We start from the raw sequence: 17,399 nt of genomic DNA, 5'->3' as shown, positions 1-17,399 counted from the left end.
CTTCCAGACAGGTTACCCTCATTCAGTTCAACAGCAGGAAACAAACAAAATAGTTTCTTATTGAATGGCCCACATTGTTGGCCTGGGAGAGAGGAAAATCACTGCGAGGAAAATCAGAGGCACTCGCAGCCTCTTTTCCCAAAAAGTGTTAATGAAGATGTTAACTTTTGCATCGGATTCTGTGCTGTTGTTTAGAATTTATTGAACTATCAATAGAAGGTGGTTCTAGAGGGCAAATTATAAGAACACAGGGCAACCCTGATGGTCTGTCTGTTCCTCAGCACCTTTCTTCCACTGGTCCCTTCCACTTTATGCCCCTCACTGCCTCTGACTCTACCACTGCCCGCCGGCCTGGTGCCTCCACTTTTGGTCTCTAAAATGGGTTTCATGCAAAGATGAAAGGAGTGACGCTTAGCCCGATGTTCGGCTTATAATAAGTGCTCAGTAAAGTTAGCTATAATGACAATAATTTGAAACAATAAAGAAACAGTGTTCAGTTTTCTCATGGACCTTGTTCTTTCCTACATAATCGATCAACTAAATTGAAAGACTTGATCTTTTTCCACTGGACTCGATAGACTTGTTTTTAGTGACAAAGATGAGAAGCAGCCAGTCCACCCTATTCTTTGTGCTGACTCAGCTATTCCAGAGGAGAAGGTTGCTCCTTCATGCCCTGGACACTCTCCAAGCACCTCTCAGGGCTGGCACAGATCTCATGGCTGTGGGCAAGTGAGCCCCAGATACTTTTAGGAGCTCACGAAAAGATTTTAATTTCTTTTAAAATTAGAAGAAAAAAATGAATTTTTAAAAGGAAGAAATATTTTAATGTATACTATGAATGTGAATTAACAATCTTTAAACCAACACAATCAAAAATATTTGTTATTTATTTCGTTATTGAAGAAGGGGTCTACAAAAACATAAGTGCCCAGGGTCCACGGACGTCATAATATAGCCCCGGGCCACCGCCAGTGAAAGTGTCTTATGTGGATATATCTATGTCCTGCCCCTTCCCGAGGCACTTTCCCACTTTTCATTTTGATCACTACCGCCAAGTCCCAAAGGTAGCCAGGATGGTGAATGTTTCCCCATTTTCCACAAAAAGAGGCTGAGGTTTGGAAATAAGAAGTGAGTTGGCTGACACCACCCAGCCCTGAACTTTCACGGCCATCTCAGGGCCCTTTCCTGCCAGGGAGTCCTGAGGTAGAGGTGTCCCCTACACCTGAGAGGAAAGCCTCCTCCGTCTGTCACCTCATATCTCCCCAGGTACCTCTGGGCCACCGGGAAGAGAGCCGGGAGGTCAGAACAGCACAGGTAAATGTTAACCACTAATTCTCGTCAGAACCATGATTGCCAAAACCTCCATAGAGCTGTGAAGCTGTGATTGAGGGGTGGTAATCAGTGCCCTAGGAAGACCCACAGAGTCATCACCTGGCTCAGTCAGAGTTTCACAGAGAAGCAGAACCAATAGGAGATTAGATAGACAGAGATGGATGGATGGATGATATAGACAGATGATAGATAGATGATTGATAGATAGATGATAGAGAGATAGATAGATGATAGATAGATAGATAGATAGATAGATAGATAGATAGATAGATAGATAGATAGATAGATAGATAGATGATAGATAGATCGATTTTAAGGAATTGGTTCATCCAAGTGTGGGGCCTGGCAAATCACAAACTACAGGGCAGGCCAGCAGGCTGAAAACTCAGGAAGGCGTTGACGATGCAGTCTGGAGGCAGTTTTCTTAGGGAAACCTCAGTGTTTGCTCTCATGGGCTTCAACTCATTGAATGCGGCTCACCCACATTATCACAGGTTACTATTCTTAAAGTCAACAGATCGTAGATGTTAACCACAGCTACAAAATACCTTCGCAGGAATACTCAGATTAGTATTTGTTTGAGTAACTGGGGACTATATTCTGGCCATCACATCACTCATGCCACATTGGCTGAAGTCAGGCTTTGCTGGCTTATTTGACCACTTGAATCCTCTGTAATTGTTCTCCTGCCTTCCCAACCAGGAAGGCTCAAGTCAGGTTCTCAGCTAGAAAGGACCTTGAACCTCAGAGCCCGGTATCTAGTCCTTTAGCTGGGTCAGAGTGACACACTGTCCCCAGCCAGGGCTACTCAGCCCAGCTTATGGCCTCTTGCTGCCATCATCTGCCCTGTCACAGCAGTTGTAAACAGTGGCCAAAAGTGAGCACTGTCATTGCCTTCCCTGGGGAGTGCTGGCTTCCTAGATTATGCAGTCCTACATACTGAGGCAGATGTGACCAGCCTGGAGGGTTCTGCTTTAAGGTCTTCGACTCCTCCCTTCTGGGGTGGGGGGATGAATGTCTTTGCTTTCCCAGCAAGGGGGAAACACAGCCTTTCCGGGAGGGCATTCTCGGAGGGAGCCACTTTGAGGCAGGCTATCACCGCAAGCCTCTAACACCTCCGTGGAGCTTAGGGGCTAGCTGGATGTACTGGAAGCATCTAGAACTGTTCAAACTGCGACTTGTGACATACATACAGTTGTCTTAAAATCAAGTTAACAAGTCTCCACCAGCATATATTTGGAAACATGAAACAGAATAAGAAGATAATAGAAAATATCTAAGTGCATTGTCTTTGTCTATTTGGGCTTTTAAAAATACCATAGACTGGGTGGCTTAAGCAACAGACATTTATGTCTCACAGTTCTGGCGTCTGGGAAGTCCAAGATCAAGGCGCCAACAGATTTGGTGTCTGGCGAGATTCACAGATGCCCATATCCTAACTGTGTCTTCACATGGTAGAATGAAGGAGCTCCGTGGGGTCTCTTTTATAAGGGCACTAATCCCATCCATGAGGGCCCCGCCCTCATGACCTCATCATCTCCCAAAGGCCTCACATCCTAATACCATCACCTTGGAGGTCAGAATTTTGACATACGAATTTGGGGCGACATAAACATTTATTCTATAACATTCTGTCCCTGGCCCCCCAAAATTCATGTCTTCCTCCTAAGTAAAATACATTCATTCCACCCAATAACCCCCAAAGTCTTAACTCATTCCAACATACACTATAAAGTCTAAGTCCAAAGTTCCAACTAAATTTCATCTAAATCTAAATCACCTATGAGCGATACTCAAGGCATGATTCATCCTGAGGCAAATTCTTCTCCAGCTGTGAACCTATGAAACCAAACAAGTTCTGCGCTTCCTGATACACTTGTGAGACAGACATAGGATAGACAGTCCTCTTCCAAAAGAAACACCTAGGAAAGAAGAAAGGGGTAAATGGGTCCCAAGTGAATCCCAAACCTAACAAAGCAAACAACATGAAACCAGAAGGTGCCAGAATAATCCACTTCGGCTTGATTCTCTGCCTTTCAGGCCCACAACAGCTCTCCTCCTAGACCCTGCCCCCGCGGAACCTCCCTTGGGCTGGAGTCCCAGGGCTTGGCCACCCCATCTTTTGAAACATAGGTGGAGGCAGCCATGCACCCACCCACCCCCCCACACACACTGAGCCTGTGCTGCTTAGGCAGCCCTGATGACCTCTGAATCACCTGCAGGGTCCTTCTTCCCTTGTTTTGAAGAATAGTGCATACTTGCAGCTGAATAGCATTGTGACCCAGTCCTGAAGAGTCTAAGGAGTCCAACATGCTTCATTTTCTATTGCATTTAGACCCAGCTGGCAGTGTTTCTGCTGGTATAATCTCGTCTCTGCCCCTAGCCTTCGTTGAGATACTCGATGAAGTCCAAAGTTTATATCCCTCCTAATCTCCATATTGAAGAGTTGCTTGGCCACGCCCTTAGTGTTCTCTTTTTTTTTTTGCGGCATGACTAGGCTGAGAATTTTCCAAATCTTTTAAGTTCTGCTTCCTTTTTTCTTAATAATTCCATCTTTAAGTAAGTCATTTCTCTCTCCTCACATTTTACTAGAAGCAGTCACAAGGAGCCAAGCCATACCTTCAACACTTTGCTTAGAAATTGCTTCAGTTAAATACCCAATTTCATCACTTGCAAGTTCTTCCTTCCACAAAACACTAGAACATGAATACAATTCAGCCATCTTCTTTGCCACTGTATAACAAGGATCACCTTTCCCCAATTTCTAATAACATGATCCTCGTTTCCATGTGAGACCTCATCAGAACAGCCTTTTCCATCCATATTTCTACCAACATTTTGCTCAGGATTACTAGATATTCTCTAAGAAGACTAAAGATCTCTCTACGTTCATTTTTTATTCCACCTCTTTCACTTAATATTGTGCTTCTAAGTTTCCTCAATATCCATACGTTTCATAAATGCACCACACTCTACTTCTCCATTCTACTGCCATGGACAGTTGGGTGCTTCCTGGCTTTGGATGCACGTGTGTACTCATTTTCCTAGTGTATATAAGTAGGAGTGGAATTGCTGGGTCGTTCGGTGTGGCTATTTTCAACTTTACTAGATAATACGAACTTTTCCAAATTGCCTGTACACCCCCCAGCAGTGTATGAGTGTTCCAGAGCCTCCACGTTCTCACCAACACTTGTGAATTTTAGCCATTGCGGCGGATAAGGAGTGGATCTCATTGTGGTTTTCATGTGCATTTCCCCCGTTACTAGAACTCAAACTGCATTTTATACATTTATTAGCCATTTGGATTTCCTGGCTTGTACTTTACCTATCAAGTGTCTTGCCAATTTTTCTGTTGAGTCTTCTGTGTTTTTGTTAATAATTTTTGAGACTTTAAAGAACATATTCTGGATATGAGGTCTTTGTCAGTGTTATGTATTCCAGAACCCTTTTCTCAATTGGTGGCTTTCTTTTTCATCTCTGCATACTAGCTTTTGAAAAATATAAATGTTTTGAAATAAATAAATATTTTGAAAAATATTAACATGGTTCTGCTTGTCCATCTTTTCTTTATATTTAGTGTTTTTCATGCCATGTTTAAGAAATCTTTCCCTACCCTTAGGTTATGAAGATATTCTCCTTTGTGACCTTTTGAAAGCTTTATAGTCTCACCTTTCATATTTAAGTCCTTAATCCACCTGGACTTGATTTGTGTGTGTGATGTGAAGTAGGGCTCCTATTTCATTTTTTATCCTTATGGATGCCCTATTATCCGTGCACGATTGATTGGCAAGACTATCCCCTCCCCACTCCTGTAAAATGTGTCCTCTCAGAAATCAGACTTTTTATACGCACGAGTCTGTCTCTGGGTTCGCACTTCTATCTCATCAGTCGATTTATCCAGCCTTGTACCAAAACCACAGTATGCAGATGTATCTCAATAGGTTTTGACCCAGGCCATGCTCATTAGGGATTAGAAGGCTAAAAGTTATATGTAGTCAGATTAGTAAGGACCTTGAAAATCAATTGGAAAAGCCTGGACTTGACCTGGAGAGCAAAGTGGTTCCCCAGCATGTCAGGAAGCAGAAGAGAGAGATCCTAAATGAGCATCTTAGGAAGACATTTCTGGGAGTCAAGTCAAGTCTCAGCATGGGAGTATGAGGCTGAGAAAAGAATGTGGGAGTTATTGGAGTGGTTCAAGGCTAAGACCACAGGGGCCTGGATGAAGGAGGTGGCAGTGGAAGCAGAAAGGAAAGGATGTGTCCAAGAGACATTTAACAGAGAAAGCTGAAATGATGGCACTTTGTTATGAGTCAGTGGAAGAGGGAGGGTGTTAGAGACTGGAAAATGATGCCAAGCTTTTCGGCCCAGAAACCAAGAGAGGACGCTGGTTTGATGAAAGAGGTCCATAAAGTAATTGGGGGAGTGTGTTTTCCGCCCCTCGGTCAGTTCAGTGCATGTTCCAGAGAATCAGAGTAGTCCTGACTGTACATGGATTTGCTCGGCCAGGCTGTTCAGCAGTGGCATGTCGCCCATGGCTTTGGGCTTTTGAGAGTTGAAGTGGGACTCTGAGCTGTGTTCAGGCCCCCTTGGACATTGTCGATTGAATTTGCTTTGCAATCAGAATCCACTTGGATCATAAGGACATCCTGAAGCACATAATTCGATAAGTAAACAACTGCCTTTCCGATGGTTAAAAACGACAGATTGAAACAATAGCAGCAACCAAAAGAATGACCAAAACTAAAGGGAAAACTAACTTAAAAAAAAAAAAAAACAGCTAGCTCCAGGCTAATTCATGAAACTCAATGAAACATGTCTAAAAGGTACATTAGATGCTTATAGATACTTATAAATGTTCTTTTCTCTGTTGGCCTAGTATGTTTAAATGCATATAGCAACCTTTCTCTCAATCTCCTACCCCTGCTGATACACGTCAAAGCATTCAGGTCTGATATTACTGAAAAGCCAAAAGCATATTTACAGAGACTGAATGTGTATGAAGAGCAGATAAATCAAGTGTCTTGGAAAAACAAAATGCCCCAACAAATTATGTTGTGAAAACACTAAAGTAGTGTTTGCAACTCAATTACACCATTCACATTTTAGGTCATAAAATCATTCCCTTAATCCTTTAAACATCAAATCAAATTGTTTTAGGATAAGAGTCACTTGGTTAAAAATGAGATGAAAATCTCTAGTAAATAATCAAAAGGGATTTGGGAACGTAATAACCAGTTAATTTCAGCACATATTTAGTAAAAAATGGGTTATGGGAGGAAGCGGTGTTGACTCTTTTTTTTTTTCTGTATGAAAATACAAAAGCCTCTCATTGCGGGTACTTCTGATGTTCGCAGAAGAAATCAAAGGTGCTGTGAGATTATGTCCTAGGTGTGAGAGGCTGAGTCAGTAAGGTTAGGCCCTTGGACACATCTTCTCATGAAAGACAGAGTCCACGGTCAAATGAGGTTCAAGTGTGGCATGGGCCCTGAAGTTGAAATTTTGAGTTTCTATAGCCACCTCTCATTTGTTCTGTGGTGTGAGAGCCAGTGTTGATTTTTCTCCTGGGCCTCAGAAATCCTATGCTCAAGCCACCCAACCTTCCAGTGTAGAAGCTTTATTTCAGAAAAGCTAAAACACGCAAGTGTTCTGAGCCTAGATCCTCATCCCTGTCATTCGTTCACTCCCTCATTCATTTACTCGCTGGTTTCACAAACATTTCTTGAGTGTTTGCGCTAGGCCTGGTGCTGAGGGGGCTGCAGAGCAGAACAGGCATTGGCCCCACTCTCATGGAGCTCACCCTCTAGTGATCATGAGACAGAAGTACAAAGTAACCGTACCACAAGACAGGAAAATAGGGCAACAGGAGGGAAGAAGATGGCGGGGAGTGCAGAAGAAGTTAATTTCGCCTCTAAAATTCTCCATCATTTACTTGTTTCTTTTATTGCCTCACTTCCCCACAAGAATATCGGCTCTGCGAGGGCAGAGGTTTTTAATCTGTCTTGTTCACTGCTGTATCCTCTGTGCCTAGAACAGTGCCTGGCACATGATGGGTGCCCATGAAAATATCTGTGGTATAAATGAGTGAATTGTGGGAGGAGGGAGAACATTGACGGAGCTCTCTTTGCAAATGCTGCACAGAGGAGAGCATCCTGGAGATGGGCCTTGACAAAAGAGAAGAGTCTTGGTAGACAGCCAGATTTCAAAAGCATCTTGGTCTGAGGGAAACAGCTGGAGCCCAAGGGTGAGAAACTGCATGGTGTGTTTGGGGAATAGAGTTGGCCAGCATAGAGGAATGTAGGACACCAGGTGAGAACGGTGCCAGGTAAGGTGGAGACCAGACCATCGAGAGCATTCAAAGCCAGCTGTGTGTTCTCCTATAAGTGTTGGGGTCTCTAGAGAAAGAAATTTGGCATCTATTTACTGAAAAGGCTAACTGCCTGGCGTATTCGAGGCTCGCACCTGGGAGACTGCACACGAGTTCTGATTCCCTTTACGAAGGACCTAGTGAGCACCTGCCATGTCTGCAAGGAAAAGACTAACATGGTGGAAAGAATTAGTAGCAGAAGCTGTAGCAGGAAGGGCCCTATCTGGGAGGGAAGTAGAGGGCAGGCCTCAAGCTGGGCCTCCCAGCCTGGCTGTCAGTACCATGATGGGGACGGGCCAGCTGATCCTAATGGCCCCCACAGCCTTGACATTCTGGGACTCTAATTATAGAAGTGAAAGCTTCATTCCAGAGAGCTGGGGACATCCTTGGGTTCAGTTTCACCTCTCGGGGCTGGGAGTTCAGCTGGCGCTGAGGCAGTTAAAAAGGAATGGACTGGAAATCCAGACAGCCTGTATCAGCCTAATTGTCCCTCATCTGACTTGTTTGCTTCTAGATGTCAGTAGCAAATTCCAGAATGCAGGACAGCAGGCTTTCCACAGGCAAGGGTCTAGGGTCTGGTCCCTGATCTTTTCTTTTTTATATTGTGCAGAGGACAGGTCCAGTAGGCCAAGAAATCCAACACCACGTTCCTTCCAAACTTTGCTTCGAAATAAGATAGAGCTAAGGTCCAGTGGACTATGGGACTTCTGTTAAAAACAAGTCTCAGTTTTCATGGAAGTCCATCCTACAGGCAGCCGAAAGGGAAGCCCCCATTCCAAAAGGCTCCGCTGGGCCGCCCTCTCTGGGGCTGTGCAAGTGGGGCCTGTGGGAGGCCTGTGGCACTGGACACCATTCCTGACACCAAAGCTGTCCTTGCACAAAGAAACCAGCTTAGGGAAATGGTGTATAACCAGTCAAACAACTGGTTACTAGAAAATCACCCAAATTGGTCATGAAAAAAAAAAAAAAAACAAAATAAATACTTACGTCAAACAGGCTCTAATTGGTTATTTCTGTGGTTTGAATCCCACTTCCTGAAATGCATGACTATAGCATGGTCCAAGCTGGATATCAACCCCAGGGAGGCCCAGCAAAGCCATTGGATGTATTTAAGGTTGAAAGTCAAAGGCTTCCCATCAGTGCAAAGGGATAAGATGGGAGGGAGGGAAGGCAGGAGGCCAAGGCCCAAGAGGACATCAGCTTTGCTGCCTGGTGCTGTGCCACTGTTGCTAGATGGGGAGCAGAGATGAGGTCTGGGGTAAAAGGCAAAAAGTCCAGCTGTGGAGCCCTATAAGACTGAGGACTCCATGGGTCGTCCTGGGAGAGGGGCCGCGAAGGAGTTTGGAAGACAGGTCTGGGCTCCAAACAGAGATTGAGGGACTCCTTTCAGGTGCCACCTAATTAATTTTGGGGGTGACCGGAAGCTGTAGTTCAGGCTTGGCCACGGTTGGCTGGAAGAGCTTAAGAAATATCAGGTGGACATGCCCAACAGGCTGTTGGATATACAAATCTAGACCTGGGAGGTAAAGGCGGGCTGGCGAGCCTGTGCTGGGAGCCCAGGGAAGTGACGACCCCCTCTCCCACCCTCAACCTCTCCTTTGTCACCGTGGCCACCACGTTTCTGGTTCAACCAAAACCCTCTGGATCCCTGGAGTGCCGTGCCTGGGGCCTTGGGTCCTTCCGGTGCCCTGGGGGTTGGGGGGGCTCCTGAGGACCCGGCTGCCTGCCCCTAGCGGGTCCCAGAGCCCCTTGCCAGGTCGACCCCTTCCTGCCCTCATGCCTCCATGTCAGGCTCGTCCTGTGGAGGTCTCACTCTCCAAGGCCTGTCCTTGGGCCCCGTGGTTCCCGCTCCCCACCAGCCCGCCGTGCATGGCCAGGTGAGAGCTTGCTGGAGAGGAGAGGCCTGGACTGCAAGCTGTGTCTCCGCAGCATGTTCCCGCCATGTTGGGGACGCAGCTGAGCCGCCTCTGTGCAGTGGTGGGGTGGGATGCTGCCGGTAAAGCCGCTGGTGCCATCGCAGGCCCCACGCGCGCCTTCGGCAGGTCCGGAACCTGCCTGTGGGCCAGCACCAGGGGAGGTAGGAAAGCCACCAGCCTGCAAGTGGCAGTGCCCTCCCTCTGCGGGAGCAGGTCCTCTGACAGCCTAGGAAGGGAGGGGAGGGGGGTAAGGGGCACCCGTGGCTTCCCTGGGCGCCCGTTGTCAATGCCCCTTCAACCAGCACCAGGGCCAGCTCAGGGCCAGAACAGCTGATCTGACACATGTCCCATGTTCCCGGGGATCAGGTGCTCAGCAGCTGTCACCTTCAGGTGAGACTCAGCAGGTGAGCAGAGTCACCAGAGCAAGCCGCGAGTCCCCAAGGAGAAAATCTCACGATGGCCCCAGCATTAGACCTCTCACTCCTGGTCAACTTAGGGGGTCTGCCAGGTCCTCCGGACTCACGAGTGCCTGGGAAGTCCCTGCTGAGAGTCCTGGCCGAGGACACGGGGACCCTGGGTCTGTGTCGACTTGCCTGTGACCTTGGGCGCAGCCCTTCCCACTGTGGGCCTGGTCTCCCAGTCTGTCAGCAGCTTCGGTCCGGGGCCTGGCTGCCCTGGAGGGCCCTGCCTGTCTCTCCCACAGGCTCCCGGGAACCGACCGACTCGGGGGTCCAAGTGCACCCCGGCTCATCTCTGGCTGCCGGCTGCACAGGGATGGACGGCCATGCCAGCCTTGAGCCCCTCTGTCCCCACCCTTTTAGTCGCATCACAGCTCCAGAGACAGTGTGTTTCCTCCATTCTGCAGAACTGGCCTTTCCGCTGTGGACAGTGCTTGTCCTGGGGTCTTCACAGGTCAAGCAGAGCTGTGATGGAGATGATGACCGGAAGCCACGAATGCAAACTGAGCAGCAGAGACAGTAGCTGCTCCGGTTCCCTCCAGCTTGGGCCGAAGTTCGCCTAGGTCATTCCCCCTCGAATCCTCACAGCATGCCTGGGAGGCAGTTTCTTGCTGTCCCCATTGTATAGATGAGCAAGCATTGATCCAAGGCCACGTAGGGACCAGCACAGGTGGCGCCAAGAACCGCTATTCCAAACCAGGCTTGACTGACCCCGGAGCCTGAGACTGCTGTTTCCCGGCATACCACTCAATGCCCAGCATCATGCCAGGCACAAAGCGGACATCCAGTTGGCACCCTAGGCTAGCTCTGGTCCCTCCGTCCCCACCCCTTTAGTCCCATCACAGCTCCAGGGACAGCATGCTCCCTCCAACCATGGGCATAATAAAGAGTACTGTCCCCAGCTCGTCCTCCCCCGACCCAGGGCAAGCCCAGTGTGGGCACACCTCAGAGAGCCCAGAGAGACCAAGCCCCTCCTGAACCACCCAGGGTGGGCTCCTCGGGCTGTGGGCTGGTCCCTGGGCAAACAGTGTCCTTTGCTTGGGTGGTGGCTGCTTGTTTTCTGTCTCTCGTTCATGTTATTTTTAGCACACTTTGCCAGCTCTCTCTCGGCCTTGGCAGAATGAGAGCGTGCCCAGGGAAACTGGTGGGCACATTAGCGAGGCAGACGGCCCAACGGGTCCACCAAGGGGCTGGGAGGCCAGTGGAGAAATTATTTCCTTGGCTCCATCTATTTATTGGCGTGCTCAGAGACTGCTATTTATATTTTAACCCTCCAGGGACAGTGGTGAATCTCTGGATAAAAAGAATTGGTGTCTTTGCAGCCTTGAAAGTAAGAAATAATCTGTAGTCACAGACCTGGCCAAGACTTCCAAGGGTGGGAGACTGAGCCGGTGCGGCCCCCCACAAAGGCCCAAAGAGTAGCAACAAGCTCTGTGTTCTCACATGTTAATGAGGCTATTGGTGGTGAGGATGAAGATAAGCAAAGGGGGAAAAAAGCCTGTGAAAAATCTGTTCAGTAATTACAAAAGGGTTTCACACCTGGGAAAACACCCCTCTCTCCACCCCCTCCCCCACCCCCAGGAGCTGCAGAAGGTGCTGGAGGCCCCATGGGAAATGAAATGGCCAGGCTGGGGCCAGTGCCAGGGCCAGATTTCCTGCCCTCTGCGGAAAAGTGGCGTTTGCAGGCTTAGAAGCCCACTCGCCCCCTGCCCCGGGCCCTGGAAGGGTCCGTGGGGAGTAAACCACTCTGGCCCAGCTCCCTCTGCGCAGCTGGTAAGCCAAGGCCAGCTCAGTCCCTGGGCCTCAGAGGCCCCTGTAGGGTTGGTGCAGGAAGGGAGTTGAATGAGCCTCTCTTTAAGGGAGGGCCATTCCAGCTTGAATCTACCCTGAACCCAGCACAGCCTCCCCAGAGGGGCTGACAGGTGGGAGCAAGACCACCTAGGGGTCAGGCTGAGGGTGGGCAGCAGGGGTTGGGGAGGGAATGCCAGACTCCTGCCTCCATCTCAGCCCAAGCTTAGGGCCATCATCGAGGATCTGAACCTAGTTTTTCAAAGCAAACTTCTAGATATTAGGACATGTCCACCGTGAGCTGTTCGCATCCGGGACACCCTTGTATTTAGTTTAGGATGTTTGGGGACTCTTATCAATAAGCATTTTAACAATATGCAGCGGACTGCTTGTGGTTTTAGGAGCGCTGGCTGCCGTCTCTGCAGCTTACTAAGGGGAGACAGTTTAAGGATGTGTGTAGACATAACTGAGTTCTCCCTGAAGCAGGCATCTCAGAACTTAACTGGAGAAAACTAACCCAAAGCTGGCACCCCTCCCAGGAGAGTTTGCCTTGCTAAGGGGACCCAGCGATGTGCATTTCAATTCCTGGCGGGGGGCCGGGGGCTGGGATTCTGAGGAGTCTGACAACTCTAAAGCTCTTGTTTGCCACACGCGGGCACCAGGCGCTCCTTCTGTCTGTCCCTCTAGATCCATGGGAGGGGAGGAAGCCCTGCACTGCCACTCAGTCCCATCCTGCCCTGGCGCCTGATTAAAGCTCAGGTTTAGCACAATTAACATCTCCAGCCCATAGTTTATGGCTAAATCTCCATACATCACAATCTAAAAGCAAACATTTGCCTTCGATAGCTCTAATTTATGCATAGAATCAGTTTACTGTTCACGTCTTAATTACTGTTTTTTTGAATAGCTTCACAGCACAAAATCAAAGCCTGCTGAGTTTTATATTATAAGCTGCAACTTACTTTCTTGATTTTTTTTAACATTAAACATCTAATTAATCCATATAATCTGGCTACTTTATGTTTAAACCTTTCATGCTCATAAAACAAACTGAATGAAAATATAGCTGTGGGGGCTAAAAAAAAAATGAGTACTTTTCCTCCTACCTTCTAAATTCTTCTAGCTGGGCTACTAATCAAATTAACAGAGGCAGATTAACAAGAGAAAATCAAATGTTTTAATACATGCTCATGGGGAATTCACATAAGCATAGAAATTCCAAAGATGGGAGACAACATCAGGTATATAAGACATTTTTGGACAAAGTAGAAAAGGGGACAAGAACACTTAGATTTCAGAAGTGAGAATGGGCGATTTACAGGTAGTTAGTTGACAGAAGAACGGAACAGAAGTGTCACAGACATTCTTGCCGGGCAACTCGAAAACAATAGGACCCAGGGGGCATCTAGCTAATAGGCGCCTGCCTGATGTCTTTATTTACCAAACTTAATTCAAATTAGGCTAAGGCAGCATTCTAAGATTTCCTTCCTGAAGCAGGTTTCTGTCTGAATCTCTTAAGCAAGAAAGGCAGAAAGGTCAAAGGTCCTTTCTGAGCCTTGTTTCTTGAAAAACAGCTTAAAATCAATATCCCGAAAAGCAGCTCCAGGATAGCAAAATTTTTGTTCCCTTCATAGCTAATTTGTATAGAAGCTTCTTATTCTTTTTTTGTCCTCTCTCTCTTTTGTCAGATATATCAGCAAATAGATGGTGAGAACAGAAAGACTGGAAAACAAGAAAATGAATGAAATTCCAGTCACAGGTATGTTAAAGGAAATTTACTGCCCTAGGAAAATGTTAATATTCATGAGTTAACACATTGTTGAGGAGAAACACCTTTCTTCCTCTGGCACTCATTTCCGAAAGTGTTTGTCTTGTTTATGTTTGCTTGACTTTGGGTGGTAAACACACAACACAATATACAGATGTATTATAGAATTGTGCAGTTGAAACCTATATAGTTTTGTTAACCAATATCACCCCGAGAAATCAAATAAACAATTCAAACTGACTTTTTTTAAAAATTAGTAATCATGCTTAAAAAAAAAAGTCTATGGCCTTGCCACCCTGAACAAGCCTGATCCCATCTGATCTCAGAAGCTAAGCAGAGTCGGCCCTGGTTAGTACTTGGATGGAAGACCACCTAGGAAGACCAAGTGCTGTAGTCGTAAAAAAAAAATTAAAAATAAGGGATTGTAAGATTACAAGGTCCTTGCAATCTGTGAGGTCAACCAAGGGTTGTCTTGCCTAAAAAATAAAAATAAATTAAATAAATAATTTTAAAAAAAGAAGTGTTTTGAGGGGATCCCTTTGGCCCAGCACAGTTGGGTGAGGGCCCAGCAGCCAAGCAGTGCTGGGCACAGGTCACAGACATAGCAGAGCCAGCTCCTGCCTACCCCAAGCCTCCCTTCTCCTTAGCAGAGCCTCCTACCAACCGCCTTGTGAGGCTGCCTTTCTTTACAGCATCCCTGCCATGATGGACTAGTGAGCCAGGACAGGGCTTGTCTGAGGCCCCTCAGATAGCCTGTGAAGAAGCCAGGAGGCGATCTGAGAGCTACCTGAGAGCTTTTGGCCTCTGGCTCAAAAAAAATCCCGTGGGATTTAAGTGTGTCCAGGTGCATCTCTGGGCCTTGCAGACACATCTCATTTTGGCAGCCTCCACTGCCCTCCTCTCTCCAGCCCTGTCAGTCTCCACCTCCCGCCTTGGCTGGAAATCTTAATCCCAAGAAACAAAGAGGCTATTTAGGTGCAATATTTCTAATGAATAAAGAGAGAGAGAGAGAGAGAGAGAGAGAGAGAGAGAGAGAGAGAGAGTTTGCTTGCCAGATTATTTAAAGCAAGTTGTCTAAGACATTTCTCATTAGCCAGCATTTCGGCCTGGGATCCTGTAGGGACCTGGGCAGCCCTCAAAAGCCTGTCTTCAAAATCCCTCCGAATCCCTCCTGGAACCACTACATGTAAGGAGAAATCGACGAACAAATTACAAATTATTATGATGGGCAGAGAGCAAAGATGCCTCCAGAAGGGATATTGAGAAAACTCCTGGGAACAGGTTTATTCGACTGAAGACTCTCCCAGCAGACAGATTATAAACTGGCCTTATCACCAGGGGACTGAAGGTGAGGCAGTAGCCAGATGGGACTGGATGGAGACTCCTTGGACGTTGCCTAGCTGATTGGCTTCCTCTCTGGCCCCTGCTAGCAGGTGTCTGCAGAAGCGCTGCTTGCAATTCCTTGTCGCCACCAACACCTCTGCTGCCTTTGGCTGAGTGGCTGGTCAGGGTCCAGGTTGAGTAGATGCTGCACTGGAGGAGGCTGTGTCTTGGTACTTCTCCAGTTTGGCTTAGAAACAGGTCGTGATGGAAAGAAACAATCACAGGGCTGGGCCTCATTTCTCTGTCTGTCATTTTCACCTCCATTGCAGACTCCACATAATAGCAACTAGCGATATTTTTATTATCTGCTGATCGAGGAACACAAAAGGACAAACAGCCATATGAATATGGGAGGCGTATTCATCTACACACAGTACTTGGTATAGATGAGGATCTGTGAACTCCCACAGTCTTGCCCCCATTCATTCATTCAGCCAACATTAACTGAGTGCCTAGTAAACGCCCTGCCTTGTGTTAGATGCTGGGGCTACAACGACAAGTGAGATGTAGCCCCTGCCTTCTCGGAGCGCACAGTCTACTGGGGTACTGAGATGGGGAACCACACATGCTCTTTGAGAGAGTCAATATGACTGGGCTAAAATCACTATGTCAGCAGGGCCGTGCCCCCTCTGAAGGCTTTAGGGGATGATCCTTGTTTGCCTCTCCTCCAGCTTCTGGCAGCCCCGGGCGTTCCTTGGTTTGCGGCTGTGTCACTCCAATCTCTGCCTCCATCTTCACATGGTCTTCTCCTCTGCATTTCTCCTCTTCTTAGGACACATGTCATTAGATTGAGGGCCCACTCGGATAATCCAGAATGATCCAGTCTTGAAATCCTTACCTTAATGATACCTGCAAAGACCCTTTTCCAGATAGGGTCACATTCACGAGTTCCAGGTGGACATATCTTTGGGGGCCACCATCACTGCATTGCAGTGTGGGCATTCAGAGTGTGGGGAAGCACACAGTCCTCAGTGTTCAGTCTTCCTAGAGTCTGCTGCTACTGCTTGACCAGGCCCTCCTGCCACATGGCAGGTTCGTGGAGTGGGCAATCCATATGTCGCCTGAATTCTAATGTGTTAGATACTGGAATCTGCATATTCTTCTGAGTTGGTTATTTCTCTTTCCCAGCCACAAAACTTCCCTGGCAAGCAAGCAAGCAAGCAAGCAAACAAACAAGTAAAAGCGGAAGAGAAGAAAAATGTCCCACGCAGAGGGTACATGTATATTCCTCCATCCAAGTACCAGAGGTTTTTTACAAAAGGCCGGCTTGGCTCCTGCCCTTGCTGACAAGACTTTGATGGCTCCCTGGTGCCTGCGAGGTGCTGTCTGTGCTGCTCTGTCTGGCACTCAAGGTCAGGCGGACCCAGCCTACCTCTGCAGCTCCCCTCTTCCTAACCCCCCATCCATCCTCACACAGATCTGTATCCCAACCTGACCCCTTTCTCACAGAATACCCTGCCCTCCTCTGCCTCCAGGCTTCTGCTTATTTCTTCCTTGCCTAGAATACTTTTCCACACCTGCCTGCCTTCTTTCCATCTTTCCAGGCTCAGTTGAAACCTCACCACATCCTAGAAGCCTTCCCAGCCTCTCGGAGTTGAGAATTATACCTTCCCTCTTCTTTAGTCCCTTCTCAAGGATCCACATCAAGAGCATGGGTGGCCTTGTGGCCAACTCATCTAATCAGGATCTCTTCCTACCTCCAGGGGGTGGAGTTGATACCTCACACATGGTAAGATATGCAATGGATTTTTTAAATGGAATCGAAGGAATGTGTGCGTATTATTGCTTCCTCCGTTGCTTACTTAGTTGGCAAGGAAATTAACCAATTCCAAGAGGGGAAAAAAAAGGAAGGAAAACCAGCTGAGAGAGAAGGAGACTGGAGTCACCCAGCATAGCAGATAGCATCCAAAGATCCTGACGAGTCCTGTTGTTCTTTTTCTGCAAGGTGCCCCTGGCCCAGTCTCTCAGGCATCACCCTTGCCCAGTCTTTGAAAGCCTGCACTTTTCTCGGCATAGGGACTTGGGGGTCCATTCTGTCGACACCTGAGGTAAGTGCAGATATTGCTCAGATTGCCTTAGTGTTCATATATGTTCCCCATGTCCCCTTCCTCCTTCCTCCTTGCTTTAGCCAAGGCCGGACCTCTTCCTTTCAGTTCCTCTGGCTGTTGGGAAAGTGAGTGTCACCCCAAGCCCACAGCTAGACATCATACCCAAAGCCCAGCTAAATAGCACTCCTGGATTCTGTCCTCAGAACCTCCCTGATTTAGCCCCCCTTGTCGGCATGCATAGCCCCCCCTCACCCTGCCTACTCAGAGACTTGCCGTCTTTGTCCACAGCTTTTTCTCAGCCCCTCAGGCTCTTCACACTTGTTATAGAGCTGCCAGCCCAAA

The 17,399-nt window shown here is 47.7% G+C and overlaps 1 long non-coding RNA gene and 1 pseudogene across 1 annotated transcript in view; both read left to right on the top strand.

Moving 5' to 3' along the window:
- Positions 1–17,399, top strand: part of LOC120606389 (uncharacterized) — a 192,068-nt gene that overhangs the window by 166,665 nt on the left and 8,004 nt on the right. The window contains exons 15-18 of the long non-coding RNA XR_005653881.1: positions 13,547–13,617; positions 16,138–16,361; positions 16,554–16,738; positions 16,955–17,057. This is a non-coding gene — a long non-coding RNA (uncharacterized LOC120606389). The remainder of the gene's footprint in view (positions 1–13,546; positions 13,618–16,137; positions 16,362–16,553; positions 16,739–16,954; positions 17,058–17,399) is intronic.
- LOC120606402 (uncharacterized) lies at positions 13,905–14,023 on the top strand (annotated as a pseudogene).

The sequence above is a fragment of the Pteropus medius genome, unplaced genomic scaffold (genome assembly GCF_902729225.1).
Source record: "Pteropus medius unplaced genomic scaffold, Ma_sr-lr_union100, whole genome shotgun sequence".
NCBI classification, from domain to species: Eukaryota; Metazoa; Chordata; class Mammalia; order Chiroptera; family Pteropodidae; genus Pteropus; species Pteropus medius.
Note: the sequence above shows the minus strand (reverse complement) of the source record. Positions and strands in the feature narration are given on the sequence as shown.